The 16071-nt window shown below is 41.2% G+C and overlaps 1 long non-coding RNA gene across 1 annotated transcript in view; it reads right to left on the bottom strand.

The window, feature by feature from the left end:
- Positions 1–295: 295 nt before the first annotated feature.
- Positions 296–16071, bottom strand: part of LOC122434185 — a 41891-nt gene continuing 26115 nt past the window's right edge. Inside the window, exon 4 of the long non-coding RNA XR_006267285.1 lies at positions 296–442. This is a non-coding gene — a long non-coding RNA (uncharacterized LOC122434185). The remainder of the gene's footprint in view (positions 443–16071) is intronic.

The following is a 16071-nucleotide window of genomic DNA, read 5'->3' as shown; positions in this document are numbered from 1 at the left end:
CTCTCAGAGCTTGCTCAAACTCATGTCCATTGAGTCAGTGATGCCATCCTACCATCTCATCCTCTGTCGTCCCCTTTTCCTCCCACCTTCAATCTTTCCCAGTATCAGGGTCTTTTCCAGTGAGTCAGTTCTTCACATCAGGTGGCCAAAGTTTTGGAGCTTCAGCTTCAGCATCAGTCCTTCCAATGAGCATTCAGGATTGATTTCCTTTAGGATGGACTAGTTGGATCTCCTTGCAGTCCAAGGGACTCTCAAGAGTCTTCTCCAACACCACAGTTCAAAAGCATCAATTCTTTGGCCCTCTGCTTTCTTTATGGTCCAACTCTCAGATCATAACAGTAGTCATATATGAATCTAATCTTCTAAGTGAGAATCTAATCTTCTGAGTCAGACACGGGTATTGATAAGCCTCCTCCCATGAGGCTCCTCAGGTTGAGAGATCCTTCAATTGAAAAAAAATAAAAAATCAAGTCACAGACAAGACAGAATATGCATGGAGAGACAGGCACAGAATGTCTGCAGTCAACACTCCAAACCAAAGAGGGAAAATGGGAAGCACAGACAGAGCGATTGTGAAACCCAGCCACGAAGGTCCTCACTGTCTTGTTCTCATCTAGGAAGACCTGGACCTTCTCACTTTGGCCACCTGATGCAAAGAACCGACTCATTAGAAAAGCCCCTGATGCTGGGAAAGATTGACGGCAGCAGGAGAGGAGAATGACAGAGGAGGAGGTGGTTGGATGGCATCACCGAGTCGACGGATATGAGTTTGAGTGAGCTCTGGGAGATGATGAAGGACGGGGAAGACTGGCATGCTGGCCAAAGTCCATGGGGTCACAAAGAGTCAGACATGACTGAGTGACTGAACATCAACAGCAAAGAGCTTCTCAAGGGGAGGAGGCCTGCTCAGAATGCGGCTTCTCTCTTTGGACTGTGGGCTCATCCGCCTGACTCTCCCTTCCTTTGCTATAAGAAATGGACCGTGTTTATGACACATTAGCTTTTGCCTGCTCTCAGAACCCTGGGAAGGAAAAGAATCTTCTTTCTGTTTTGTACTTTGGGGACAAAATGATGCAGCTTCCTAAATTAAGGTGGGGTGTGCTCAGTCATGTCCGATACTTTGAGACCCCATGAACTGTAGCCCACCAGGCTCCTCTGTCCATGGAATTTCCCAGGTAAGAATACTGGAGTCGGTTGCCGTTTCCTACTCTAGGGGATCTTCCTGACCCAGGGATCGAACCCACGTCTCCTGCATCTGCTCCATTGGCTAGCAGGTTCTTTACCACTAGCCACCCGAAAAGCCCAGTTCAGTGGGATGCCAGTATATAAAACCTTTAATCCAGTCCATTGGGCAGACGCCATGCCCGCATTTTTGTTTGACACAGGCTTCTCTCTACTTGGGCTTTGAGTTAAGGAGTTATGAGAAAACACCTTAAAGTTTCCTAGAGATTGTCATAATTGTCATACTGAGTGAATTTTGAGTAATACAAAGAGAAATATCATATGATATAATTTATATTTAGAATCTAAAAAAAAAAACATTATACAAGTGAACTTATTTGCAAAACAGAAACACGGTTAGGAGAATAGGATAGTTAGGGAGTTTGGAATGGACACGCATACACTGCTATATTTAAAATGAAAAACCAACAAAGAGTCAAAGTATAGCACAGGAAACTTTGCTCAATATTTTGTAACAGTCTAAATGGGAGAAGTATTTGACAAAGAATAGATATTTGTATATGTACAGCTGAATCACTTTGCTATACACCTGAAACTATCACAATATTGTCAATCAATTATATTTTAATATGAAAGAAAAAATTAAAAAAGAAAGATGCTTAGAAGAAATGTTGTCCAGTGTAGAAGGAATAACAAGCACCTCTTAAAACTCTGAGATCTTAACAAAGCATGGTGTTCCCACACCCCTGACTTGACTTTAACCCCAGGCCTTGTGTTCCTGGCAACATCTGTCTTTGATCTTTGCCCGAGTCACCTTTTACCTTGAGAAATGTTTGCCCAGTAAAGAGGCATGCGGTGAGAAATAGTTTTATTTTCCAACTTAGCAAGTCCAAAGTTGGAATATTTCCTTTGAATTCTGCTTTAAAAAAAACAAACAGTTTCTTTTCAAATCCATCCCTCTCTCCACAATTTATGATTGAGAGCTAAAAGAAGCCCAATGGTGCTTTCAACATCCTGCCTGGAAATCTCCTATGCTAGATCCACCAGTTTACCAGATTCACATTCTATCTCGTGTTCCCACAAGGACGAGCTTGCCAAATGTAATTCTACTTCAAGTCACAGGTCACCACTCTTCCAGGCTTGAATGAGAACTTGCTCCATGCATTTCCAGTTGCAGTAGCAGTCTTCTCCCTACTCTTCACCAAAGGCAACACTACCCCGGTTTAGGTTTTTGCTACTGAAGGATCCCACTTCTAATACTGTGTTTGCATGCTAGGTTGCTTCAGTTGTATCCGACTCTTTGCAACCTTATGGACTGTAGCCCACCAGGCTCCTTGTCCATGGGATTCTCCAGGCGAGAATACTGGAGTGGGTTGCCATGCCCTCCTCCAGGGGATCTTCCCGACACAGGTCTCTTACACGTCTTGCATTGGCAGGCAGGTTCTTTACCACTAGCGCCACCTGGGAAGTCCATACTCTGTTTCAGTTTTTCTATTGCGGTTTAACAAAGCACCTTAAAACAACAGTTTGTCATAAGTTATAATTCTTTGTGTGACCAGAGAGCTATTCTGTCTTACTGGTGTCATATGAAGTGCTGGGGTGACAGAAGTTTCCAGAGTGTCTTCACATGGTTGACAGGGGTACGGATCACTGGCTCTGTACAGCAAAGGCTGGGGGCTAGGGCTTTTCCATCAGAGTTTCTCCACATGGCAGCTTGAGCTTCATCATAACATGGCTGCTGGGCCTCAGTGAAAGACATTCCAAGAGTGGAAGGCAGAAGTTCCAGAACTCGCAAGGCCCAGCCTCAGAATTTCACAGCATCATTCCCACCATGTTCTGTTGACATGAAAAGATTCCAGGAGCAGCCTAGACTCAAGGAAGGTGAAAAGAGTCTGCCTCTTAATGCGGAAAGGATGAGGTCAGATTGCAAAATCGTCTGTGGAATGGGAGATATGACACAGCCATCTCTGCAAGCTCTGGGGGATGCTGGGATTGGGGGGAATGTGTTTTGTGTGTGAGAAGAACATGGATTTGGGGGAGGCTAGAGGAGAGGAAGTGAACTGTGCATCTCTCCAGGTTTACATGCTGAAGTTCTAACCCCCAGTACCTCAGAATGAAACCTTATTTGGAAATACGGTCACTGCAGATACAATTAGCTAAGAGGGGCCCCCTGTTCCAATAGTGGTGTTCTAATGAAAAAGAGAAACGTGGACACAGATGGGTGCATGGGGAAAGCAACGTGTTAGGAGAGAAAGGCAGAGATCTGAGTGAAGGGGCAAAATCCAAAGAATGTCAAAGACCACGAGCAAACCCACAGGATCAAGGGGAGAGACCTGGGACAGACTGTCTTTCAAAGCTCTCAGAAGGAACCAGTTGTCCAGACTGCTAGAGCCCATGTCTGCTGTGTAAGCCAGCCGGCCTGCGATGCATTGTGAAGGAGTCCTGGCAAACTCTTACCAGTAGCCCTGGGACCTTTGTCGAGCACCAAGCCTGGCAGGTAAAACAAGAACAGCAAAATTCCCTTCCCTTCAGCGATTCAGGTTCATAGAAGTACCAGGGTCTTCATAGAAATACAAATATTCAAATAATTTCTAATGTAGTTTCATCCACCTTTTGGCACAAAAGCTCATGTTATGTTATAATCAGGAACAAGGCATATATGTTTGTGACATATATGTGTGTGTGTTGTGATTTCCAATCACAAAATACAGACATTCTCAGTGACCTACATCGGAAAGACTGGGTTTTCCCTTTGCACCACTCGTGCTTTTACTTTAAGGCTATAGACAGAGTTTTTGTTGTTCAGTTGCTAAGTCATGTCTGACTCTTCATGACCCCATGAACTGCTGCACACCAGACCCCTCTGTCCTCCAGTATCTCCCGGAGTTTACTCAAACTCATGTCTATTGAGTTGATAATGCCACCCAACCATCTCATCCTCTGTCATCCCCCTTCTCCTCCTGCCTTCAATCTTTCCCAGCATCAGGGCCTTTTCCAGTGAGTCAGCTCTTCACATCAGGTGGCCAAAGTACTGCAGCTTCATTTCCAGCATCAGTCCTTCCAATGAATATTCAAGGTTGTCTTCCTTTAGGATTGACTGGTTTGATCCCTTTGTTGTCCAAGGGACTCTCAGGAGTCTTCTCCAGCACCACAATTTGAAGGCATCAATTCTTGGGCACTCAGGCTTCTTTATGGTCCAACTCATGTCCGAGCATGACTACTGGAAAAACCAGGGCTTCGCCCATACAGACCTGTGCCGTATGCAAAGTTTAGACCAGTCTTAGATTTCAACTAGCTCTTCTATGGAGGGAGCTTCTCCAGAAAGCCAAGATTAGACAAGTAGACACGGTTCACACCCAAATCCTCAGACTCACAGGTCACTGTCAATTTTGCAAAGAACAGCAATTTCTTCACTGTTTTATTCTGATTTCCTGGGCAGCTGCTTTGCCAGTTCAGAAAAGTGGTGCTGTGACCTCACGCAGTACAGCCCATCAAAAATCCAGTACAGATGCTGGAATATGTATGAGGAGATGACGAAGACCGATCTGTCTGCGGGGATTCAGATGTGAGCATCTGCTCTAATGGCACGAAAAAGGATTAGACTCATCAACTACAGTGATTCATAATGATGGCTGTGTTTGCTCTCAGAATATTAAGGGAATCATCCTTCACTTAATTGCCAAAAAGGACCCTTTAAAAAAAAAGACCAACAACATCTCTCTCACCTTCTCTCAATATATAGATTTCTATATAGATAGATATCCCAAAATGGTCTCACTGGCTCAAGCAAAAATGTAGCAAAGAAAAATTAAAATGAGCTAATACCTTTGATTAATGCGAGGTTCCGTGCCTGAACTTAGAAGCATAAATATCTCTTTATACGTAATACTGTCTGCAAACAAGATCAAATCAAATTTCAAGGCACTTTGCTAATGAAAAGTATTGATCTTTGTAGCATTTGGACCAAACCATTGCCAATTTTCAGTCTCTCTGAGACCTCTTTTAGCAATGAGGGCTTCATCCTTGAATATATAAATCCCTCTCTCTCTCCTCCTCCTCTCAAGCTAATGTTAGACCTCGTAGCTTCTCTCTTCAGATTCTCTTCTATGTTGATCTAACTCATTTCTAAAACATCAGCTGTCACGTACAGATAGATGCCGCCCAAGCCATTGACTTAGTAAGCTGATACCTTCCTTTTCCACTCCTTGTCCACGTAGCCTGTCCTTTACAACTCATCTGCTTCCTGAAGGCTACTTGCACTTTCTTTTCTCTAACTTAATATTCAACTTGCAGCCTCCACTCCACTCCTTCAAGGGTAACTACCCTTGAAAAATTGAGGGAAAACCCTGGTAGTCCAACAGTGGAGAATCCCCCTTCCAGTACAGGGGACGTGGGTTTAATCTGTGGTTGAGGATCTGAGATCCTACGTGCGGCAGGGCAACTAAGCCTGTGAACCACGAGAAGAGAAGCCCATGCATTGCAACTAGAGAAAGCCCTCACACAGTATTTTGGCCAGCATGGCCAAAAATAAAAAATAAAAATAAAAAAATTGAGTTGAAGATCCATGGTATCCATCCTTCCTACCTCCTCTCTGGTCCATCATGACTCAGGCACTCCTTTCTGAACACCGGAACACGTCAGCTCTTTATACGGAGACTGGCCTTGCTCCATCCCCAGCAGTGGAATTCAATGACTAAACCTGATATTTTGAGTAGGTACCTGATGTGGGGTAAGATAAGTGAGGTAGCTGAAGGAAGTAGGCACAGCCTGGCCACTGTGACTCCTCCGATTGACTCTAGGTGACATTTATCTCTGACAGATCACCGGTGCTGAAGCTTAGAGTCAGCCTCACTATTCAGTTAAATATTAATCATTCACCACGTGACGCCTCATGTTTTATTGAAGATTTCTATTTTAAATCTAGTGTGTTTAATTAGCTTCTGTGTGTTTATATTTGGTCTCCCCAGCTAGAGGATAACTCTCGAAAGAAAAGGTGGTTATCAGTTTTCTAATACCCCTAAGAGGGTCGAGATCTGTTGAACCAGTAACATAATAAAGATTCACCCAGAAGGGACTCTATTTAAACAGTTGCTACTTTGATTGATTGAATCAACCACAAGAACATCTTAATTGATTTGCAATTATAACAGAAATGGAAATATTTCCTCAGACTGAGTAATGGAGGCAGGACAGAAGAATGAAACGGAGAAGCTATCACTTGTGGTTTTTTGAAGCCAATAGTTAAATGAGTGTGCTGGAATCAGGGACTTCTTTATAGTCATAATAGAAAAACAAATGTGTTTAGAAATAGCCCAGATTCTCCCTTTGAGATACCCCCATATGGATCTGCTTTTGGCAACGGGTAACAAAGATATTGATTTAAACTCACTTCCAGAGTAGATGGCGATTTCTAAAGAATGAACCCTTTGAAAATGGTCATCTTTATTTGAAAATAGTATATAGAGGTGGCTTGCCTGACAAATGGTAATATTCTTGTGTACTAGAGCAGTTGATGTCCAGACACACTCACACACACACACACACACACACAGTCATTAATCAGCTCAAATGAAAGACATAGTATCCTGTGAAAGACTTTCCTACAGAAATTCTTGCACTAGGTTATTACTTCGGCCCTTTCTCTCCCAGAGACCCTAAAGTAAACCTTCACAACCTAGACATGAACGTGAACTGCTTCCTTCCCACATCCTGTAGATACACGTGGTTTGGTCAGTTTAACAAAACGAGTTACGTTACACCGTCAACATCAAACAGCCTCTGTTGTTGTTCAGTTGCCCGACTCTCTGCAACCCCATGGACGCCAGGCCTCCCTGCCTCGTATGGATTAATCATTACAGCTATGCCTGGGCTGGGGAACCATAAAGCAAAAGTGACTAAAAGCAAAGGCTTTAAAGAGAAGAGAGAAAGCAGGAGTGGACTGGGACGTGGCAGCCAGATTGAAGTCCCTGAAATTTCTGAATCTGAAAGCTACCATAATCCATGAATATTGGATGAGGCAGGCTGGTCTGGGGGCGGAAGGGTGGTCTTGGGACCTTACTCGACATTGATCCCGTGTATTCAGCTGCCAGTCCTTTTAAGATAAATTCCCATCTTTGTTGCTTGAGAAGATGTACGACTGTTGAATAATTATGTGATGAACATGTGTCACTTTGCTCCTTTTTCCTGCATCTATTTTTTTTTCTTTTTTTTTTTTTTGCACTTGGTTAGGCTGGAATCCCTCTGTAATTACAAGCATGGTTGTAACTGTGACTGGGCTGGAGTGAGCTGCCCTCCTGGTGAGATCCTCTGAGTTCAGAGGCTGGTGGAGGACCAGGGACGCCTAGGTGGAGGTAAATCTCCCAGACATATGGCCTGTTTGCCACCTGAGGCAGAGGGACTATATCTTCCATTTTAACTCTCATAAAACATGTTTTGGGACCTAGACGTTTTTGATGCATAAATCTTGGGCACTGAAAGTTCAATCTTGTTCTCTTGACTCTGGAGTTATTTCAGGCCATATGCCACTGCCAATATTTCCAGAACAGCAAACAGTGTGAGCGAGGGGGCCAGGGAGAGGAGGGTGGCCGTGGGCTCAGCCTTGTGGAAAAATAGTATGAATATTTTCTGCTTTAAATGTTTGTTATTTTTTCATGTCAGGGATTAATTAACAATCAAAAGAACATGCCCAGAGACAGAAACTACAAGATCAGTGAATCGTGAAATCGTCACTAGAAACCACCGCCGACGGAGTTCTTTCTGCGGCAGCAGTGTCCCTGTTCTTCTTGAACCTCAGCTTGGAAAACTCCAGAAATACAGAACTCACCACCTCCCTCCCCCAGCTCATTCACACATAAGACCACGCTCTGTCTTCTAAAAATATTCTTTTGTTTTGAAACAAAATCTTCCCCTCTTCAACTTTCACATCTCCAGAAGATGGGAATACAATCTTAACGGCCTTGAAAACATGAAAATGAAATTTGGTGATAAGAAAATAAGAATAAGTGGCCAAAGTAAACAGGACTCGGAAGCTGGCTGTTTTAACTGGGAGCATCATTCACAAGGAACATTAATATCTGCTAATGAGAATGTATAATCCTTTTAATGGACTGCTATCAGAAACGAAGCCTGGGGAAGGAAACATCTCATAACAAGCATGCTTTGCAAATGCCCAGGCTCATTTAGCAAACCCACAGTTTCATGAATAAAAGGTCAGATAATTTTGGCTGTCTCCCACATAGAGCTTATTAGTAGCCCCTGCAGAAATGACTTCTCTTCATTTACATATTAAAATAATATTGTTTCAAACCTCGAAGCCCACCAGAAAAATTGGTCTTCAGCTCAACTCCTTTAAAAATATCTGTCTTTTCTCTCCTTCTGGCTATCAGGAATTCCTTTATTAAATTAAATTTAATTTTTAGTTTATATTAGAGGATAGTTGATTTACAACGTTGTGTTAATTTAAATCATACAGCAAAATGATCGAGTTGCACATATACATATATCCATTTCTTTTCAGATTATTTTCCCATATAGATTATTACAGAAATGTTGAGTAGAGTTCACTGCACTGTATATTAGGCCCTTGTTGATTATCTGTTTTTATGTATAGTAGTGTGTACATCACTACTCCCACTTCAAAGGGAAAATAAGTACCTACAAAGGTGCACCCAAGGACCCCACCACAAAAACCTATTCCCACAAAAGCTAGTTGGGAAGGGAATAAAGACAAGAGATCTAGACTAGCAAATTTCTTTTACTCTATCTGTCTGATTTGTTCCAGTCCTGCCTAGATATGAGTTAAGTATCAATCTCTTTATGACCACACTCATTTTGAGAGCTCTGTGAAAGTACAATCAAAACGGACTCTTGTTGCCTCCTTTTGAACACATTTCAGACTTGCTGTCTCAGCCTTCTTAAAAATATCCTCAAGGGCATCATCTATAGGTTTGCAATGAAAAGGGAAACAGAAGTTTGTAAATAAGTCTGGTTACCAACTGCCGGTTCTCCTAGTGTGGTCCTTGGACCAGCAGACCAGCCTCTAGGGAACTCATGAGAAATGTAGAATCTCGGAACCCCACCCCAGAATTCCTGCAGCAGAAACTGAAGGTGGAGCCGGCAGTGTGAGCTCTAAGGACACTCCTGAGATTCTGATGCACTCTCAAGCGTGAGAACCACTCCTTGGGCCACCAGGAAAGAGCAAAAAGGCTTTTCACGTGAAGAGTCTGGACCGACCTTTTGCCCAAAGGCAGGAGTGTGAAACGCACAACCACCCAGGACTTTCTCAAGGATGGGGCTGACATGAAGAGTTAGAGACCTCATGGCCGGTTGCCAAACTTTAAATTCTCACTCTTAATGTTATGATAAGAAAGCTTGCTGCTGTGGGAATAATAGGATGTAGTTCACTGCCCTCAGTGATCATATGTCATCCAGGCTTGATGGTGCAATTTGAAAATATCATTAAAGAGACAAGTTGTAGGATAGAGGACGACAGAAGTGTAATTATCTTTGGAAATTAAATCCTCAAACATCATGTGGCTTCCAAATGTGTGTCTCTTATCGATTTGAAACTCTTGGCTAGTAGCTGACTTACTCAAATACTACTCCAGATACATAGGCATGTGTAACTCCACACACACATTTTAAAGGGATTTGAAACCAGATGGCGCTGGTGGTAAAGAACCCATCTACCAATGCAGGAGACATAAGAGATGAGGGTTCGATCCCTGGGCCAGGAAGATCCCCTGAAGGGGGGCATGGCAACCTCCTCCAGTATTCTTGCCGGGAGAATTTGATGGGCAGAAGAGCTTGGGGGCTACAGTCCGTGGGGTTGCAAAGAGTCAGACATGACTGAAGCGACATAGCACACATGCAAAAATCTTGAATATCCTTGAAATCCATTGTCTGATTCATTAATAATTGTCTTCCAACATGAATATAGTTTTTTTCCCTTACTAAATTTGACACAAACTAGTAGAAGAAGAGGAATAACATATGGGAGAGAAGGAAGAGAATCAGGGAGGAGAGAAAGCTCAGAAGGAAATCGTCTAAAAAATACAACATAAAAAGAAGTGAAAATTCATCCGAATTCCCATAATTCAGAGGAAAGCACTGCTTCTTGCTGTTCACATCTTCCAGACAGAGGCCTGATGAATAAATTGGTGCGTGAGTAACACAGCAAGTGTACAAAAATAGGAGTCGTCCTACTCATGCTGTTCTTAAACACACTTTGCTTTTCAATACATGTCAGATACTTTTTCAAGTTAATAACCATATAGCTACATCACCATTTTTAATGTTGCATGGTGTTCTTTTTGCTTTATATGCCCTGATTTGATGTTATAGTGTGTTCCATTTTCTATGTATGTCATCTTTTCTTTACTACATTTTTATGTTTTTGCTACTGTAAACAACATTGTTACAACTATTCCCAGATACTTCGGCATACCCATGCACTGTTCTTGGGGAAATTTGACTTCTAGGTCAAGTGATGAGTCGCTTTTAAATTTTGACCCACGATGCTAAATGTCTTTCCAGAACAGTGTACCAACATCCACTCTCTCCAATAATGTGTGTTCATACATATTCTTCTAAACCTTCAGATATATTTGGTTCTACCAGTGCTTTAAATTTTCAGCAACCAGATGAGCAAAGTCATCTATTTTCTTGATTTTTATGTTAATATTCTAACTCCTTATCTTAATGAAATCTCTTACTCTCTCTGGTAGTTTGCCAGTTGATTTCTTATTTTCCAGCATCAAAAAATCACATAACCTATAGAGGAAAAAGAAGCCTACGATTTTCCTGTATTGCCACTTCTTAATTTATACTTTTGTCAAATTTCCTTGTTTACTTTCCTTATTCCTGCTTTTAATGGGAATGCTGTTAGTGCTTTAAAATTGCCCTCTGCCTTTCAATTAAGCTATACAGTTTTCATTATGTGTTACCATTGATTTATCTTTCTATCACTTTAAAAAGTATCACATATTTTTTAAACATGGAGTCAATACAGAATTTTAGTGACTGTTACTTTAGTACTTACTGGAGTGAACATGACCTTTAAAGTTAATTTTATTAATACAATTATAAACAGGAAAGAGCCATTCTTTCTTAGAGTAACTAATATTTGATTTTAAATTTCCTATCAACTTTTTAAAAAGCAAATATTATCTTTGACACATAGTTTTATAACTGTTCAAATTTTAAAATTATTTATATGTAATCAATTAGCTCCTTTTGTTTCTCTTAAATTAATTTTTATTGGAGTATAGTTGCTTTACAATGTTGTATTCATTTCTGCTGTATGGCAAAGTGAATCAGTTACATGTATACACATATCCCGGCTGTTTTTAGATGTCTTTCCATTTAGGTCATTACAGAACATTTTAAAAATATATTAAATTAGGGGGTTTATTTCAAATTATATATGAAATTATCTGTAGTTTTCTTTTGGATACTTTCTTGCAAAAGGTTTGGAATGAGGCATTTTATAAAATTTGAAAAATAACAGAGATATATTTTTCTCTCTGCAAAAGCTTATATAGAAGATATTTATTATTTGGAGATTTGAAACAAAATTCACTTATGAAAGCATCTCAGCCTGGCTCATCTTTCTGACATGTAGGCTCCTTGACAATGTTTTTAACTTCTTGGATGCAGCCTGGATTTTCTTGCTTCTAAAATCAACGGGGATAATGTATTTCCTGAAAAACTTTTACATTTTACCCCAATTTTAGCTTAAATTCTTGTATTGCCCCTCTTCCAACATTAGCAGTTTTCTCTAGTACTTTATCATTTATCACTTCTTATTGTTTTCTTCTTTTGTTTCTCCTAAAGAATCAAATTTTGCATGAGTATATTCATTTTACTGTATTTTTACCTTTAGGTCACTTTTTCCTTTCATCATTAAAAGTGATAAATCACTAAAAGTAAAAAATATCCCAGAAAGTACCTTGCTTTCCTGCTTACATTTCCCTAAGTACAGGTATGCAGACACTTTATAATTTTATATTGTAATTATTCTGTACATAATCTATTATTGCAGTTGCATTTCCTTTATTTTGTACTGTTTACTTTTTGTTCTTGTTTTCTTTGTTCTTTTTTTTTTCTTTTTTTTTTTTTTTTAATTAGTTGGAGGCTAATTACTTCACATTTCAGTGGGTTTTGTCATACATTGACATGAATCAGCCATAGAGTTACACGCATTCCCCATCCCGATCCCCGCTCCCACCTCCCTCTCCACCCGATTCCTCTGGGTCTTCCCAGTGCACCAGGCCCGAGCACTTGTCTCATGCATCCCACCTGGGATGGTGATCTGTTTCACCATAGATAATATACATGCTGTTCTTTCGAAACATCCCACCCTCACCTTCTCCCACAGAGTTCAAAAGTCTGTTCTGTACTTCTGTGTCTCTTTTTCTGTTTTGCATATTGTTACCATCTTCCTAAATTCCATATATATGTGTTAGTATGCTGTAATGTTCTTTATCTTTCTGGCTTACTTCACTCTGTATAATGGGCTCCAGTTTCATCCATCTCATTAGAACTTGTTCAAATGAATTCTTTTTAACAGCTGAGTAATATTCCATGGTGTATATGTACCACAGCTTCCTTATCCATTCATCTGCTGACGGGCATCTAGGTTGCTTCCATGTCCTGGCTATTATAAACAGTGCTGCGATGAACATTGGGGTGCACGTTCCTTTTATCCTGAGACAGAATTTCATTGTGCTCAGGAATTGAGGGCACTTTGCTTCTTTGTTTGATAATTATTTAGGGATTTACCTCTCTGCAGTCTGTGCTAGACACCTGGTCAGGACCAGGTGTCCCTTGATAGCCTGAATTCCCTTTTTCTCATTTCCTCCAGGTCACTTGACCTCCCTCCAATATGTCAATCAGAGGTCCCTAGCCAAGGAGTTGCTGTTGTTGTTGTTCAGATGCTAGGTTGTGTCCAGCTCTTTGTGACCCCATGAACTGCGGCACTCCAGGCTCCTCTGTCCTCCATTATCTCCCAGGGTTTGCTCAAATTCATGTCTGTTGAGTCGGTGATGCTATCTAACCATCTCATCCTTTGCCGCCCTCTTCTCCTTTTGCCTTCAGTCTTTCCCAGCATCAGGGTCTTCTCCAATGAGTCAGCTCTTCGCATGAGGTGACCAAAGTATTGGAGTTTCAGCTTCAGCATCTGTCCTTCCAATGACTATTCAGTACTGATTTCCTCTAGGATGGACTGGTTGGATCTCCTTGCAGTCCAAGGGACTCTCAAGAGTCTTCTCCAACACCACAGTTCAAAAGCACCAGTTCTCTGGCCCTCAGCTTTCTTTATGGTCCAGCTCTCACATCCACACAGGACCACTGGAAAAACCATAGCCTTGACCAGACAGACCTTTGCTGGCAGTGATGTCTCTGCTTTTTAATACACAACCTAGGTTTGTCATAGCTTTCCTTCCAAGGAGGGGACCATCCAAGTCAGACCAGCTGACCGTCTGGGCTGGGCCTGAAATTGAGAGGTGAGTCAAGAAGGAGAGTGGGAACGGCTTCCGCCCCTGGCTGTGAACCTGAAGGGTCTGTCCTGAGCCTCCAACCCCATCCCCTCCGCAAGAGCTGCTCTGGCTCTGTCCTCTCAGCAGGAGTGATCAGCTCCTTCCAGGAAACATTTTCTGTGCTCCACGCATGTTCTCACTCCCATTCTCGCCTCACCCATCTGACTGGGCTTTTAAACGTGATACTCCACAAAAACGGCTTGTTTATTTCCGCCTGGTCTATCATTACCTATTCATTTTTAATTTTCAAAATATCACTGTGACTCAGTTTATTCATGGGAGGAAATAAGGTTACATCTTTTTTCCATTTAAATTTTTTAGATATTACTCATCTTTTCTAATATTTAAATTGGTTGAAAAGTTTATGATCAGACTTTTTTTTTTTTTAACATTTTTAAGTAACTTTATTTTTTTCTCATGGTCTGTGGGGTTCTTTCTGTAATCCTCAAGTTCAAAAGCTTCACCAGGTCATGTCTTCATGGTACTGAAGAATTTTATCACACTACTGGGGAACATGATAATTTCCTTTGCCAAATGTTCATATCCCTTTATTTTGGAAGAGTTTTTTTTTTTCCCCTAATATATGTTGGAATAGCTTTGTGTCTTTATCACTGGATTTGATAATTGCTTATTGATCACTGGAAGCATCAGTATTCAAATCTCTATTGTTTATATGCTTCTAATCATCTTGATTTATTTGTACCTTGTGTGATTTTTGTGATGAGAACTCCCCTCTACCAATCTAATTTTCTGTTGGTTTCACTATTTCACTAAATGGTTTTACCATTTCTAATTCATTTTTAGTTCCATAATAATGCTATTTTCTGTACAATGTTGACTCAATTATACCAGACTTTTCAAAAATATTATTCTGCTGGCATCTGATTTCCTTAAGACTCTGTTGTAAATAAACTCCGATACTTTGGCCACCTGATGCGAAGAACTATCTCATTGGAAAGACCCTGATGCTGGGAAACATTGAAGGTGGGAGGAGAAGTGGACGACAGAGGACGAGATGGCTGGATGGCATCACCGACTCAGGGACATGAGTTTGAGTAAACTCTGGGAGTTGGTGACGGACAGGGAGACCTGGTGTGCTGCGGTCCATGGGGTCACAAAGAGTCAGACACGACTGACAGACTGAACTGAGCTGAACTGTAAATAAATGTTTTTACTGTGTCCTTGGAAAGGTGTTTCTTCAGCTTTCATTAGTAGATTTTCTTGATTTATTTCTCTTCTGTGTAGGATGTTCTAACCTACCCCATACCATTTAGTTTTGCTTTATATTGCATTCACCCACTTCTGATGGGGGAGTTCTAGTGCTATTTGATGAAATATAATGTAAGTATAAGCTTCACAAAGCTCCTCCTCCTTTCATGAAACACCATTTGGGTTTCCCTCTGAGCTCTTGCTGGGGGACCAGACATTGACGTTGTGTGTTTTCTGTCCAGTTATGTGGTTGCCTAAAGTGGTTGTGAAAATATTGTGAGCCTGGAGACATCTGGGGGCAGGGGGAGGTTTGGTTTGGGGTTTTTCTCAGAATTATCAGAAGCTCCGCCCCATGGGTCAGCTCCCAGGTTGGGGGACGGCTTCTTCCAGAAACTCCCCCACATTTCAAAGGGTTCCCCTTTTAAATGATGGGAAGCTCATGATAGTGAAACAAGTTTGGGTGGGTCTTTCTCCAGCCATCTTTGAAATAAAAGGAAACTGACTGCTGACATTTCCCATCTTCTCAGGGAAGATAAGTTAGAAGGAAAAACTCTCTGATTTTGCTTTGGGGCTGTCCTTAAATTTCCTTTTTTGTCCTAAATGCTATTTGACTGCATTCATTTTTTTTTCCTCCCATCTAGTACATGCTGCCAACATGTACAAGGGAATTCCTCCACACACGTGACCCCCTCCACCACCCCAATTAGCCAGGGGTCCGCGGGGCTCTTTAGAACATGCTGTGGTCGGTCACCACTTGTGTGTCCAGAATAGTTTCCACTGCATCCAAATTGTATGCTCTGAAATTTTCAGTTCGAGTGAGGAATCTTGCTCTATTCTTAGCTATTGGTATTACTTTCTGAGGACATTATTTTTGTGGGTTGAGGAGGAGAGCCAGAGGAGTCTGTAAACATATAATTTAGCTGACATCTTTCCCAGAAGTTCTTGTCATATTCATTTAAATTAACTCAGTGCAAGCAGATTTGATTCCATAATATATAATTTGAATATATGCATGACCATACTAATGACATATCTCCAGGGGTCCTTTAACATAAATATATGACAGTTTCTCTAAAGTCTTTTCAGAAAGATCTGGAGAAGAATTCATTTGGCTGAAAATCTGTAATTTAGCAAGTGAAAATAA

Source organism: Cervus canadensis, chromosome 33 (genome assembly GCF_019320065.1).
Source record: "Cervus canadensis isolate Bull #8, Minnesota chromosome 33, ASM1932006v1, whole genome shotgun sequence".
NCBI classification, from domain to species: domain Eukaryota; kingdom Metazoa; phylum Chordata; class Mammalia; order Artiodactyla; family Cervidae; genus Cervus; species Cervus canadensis.
This window is presented reverse-complemented; position numbering and strand designations above follow the sequence as displayed.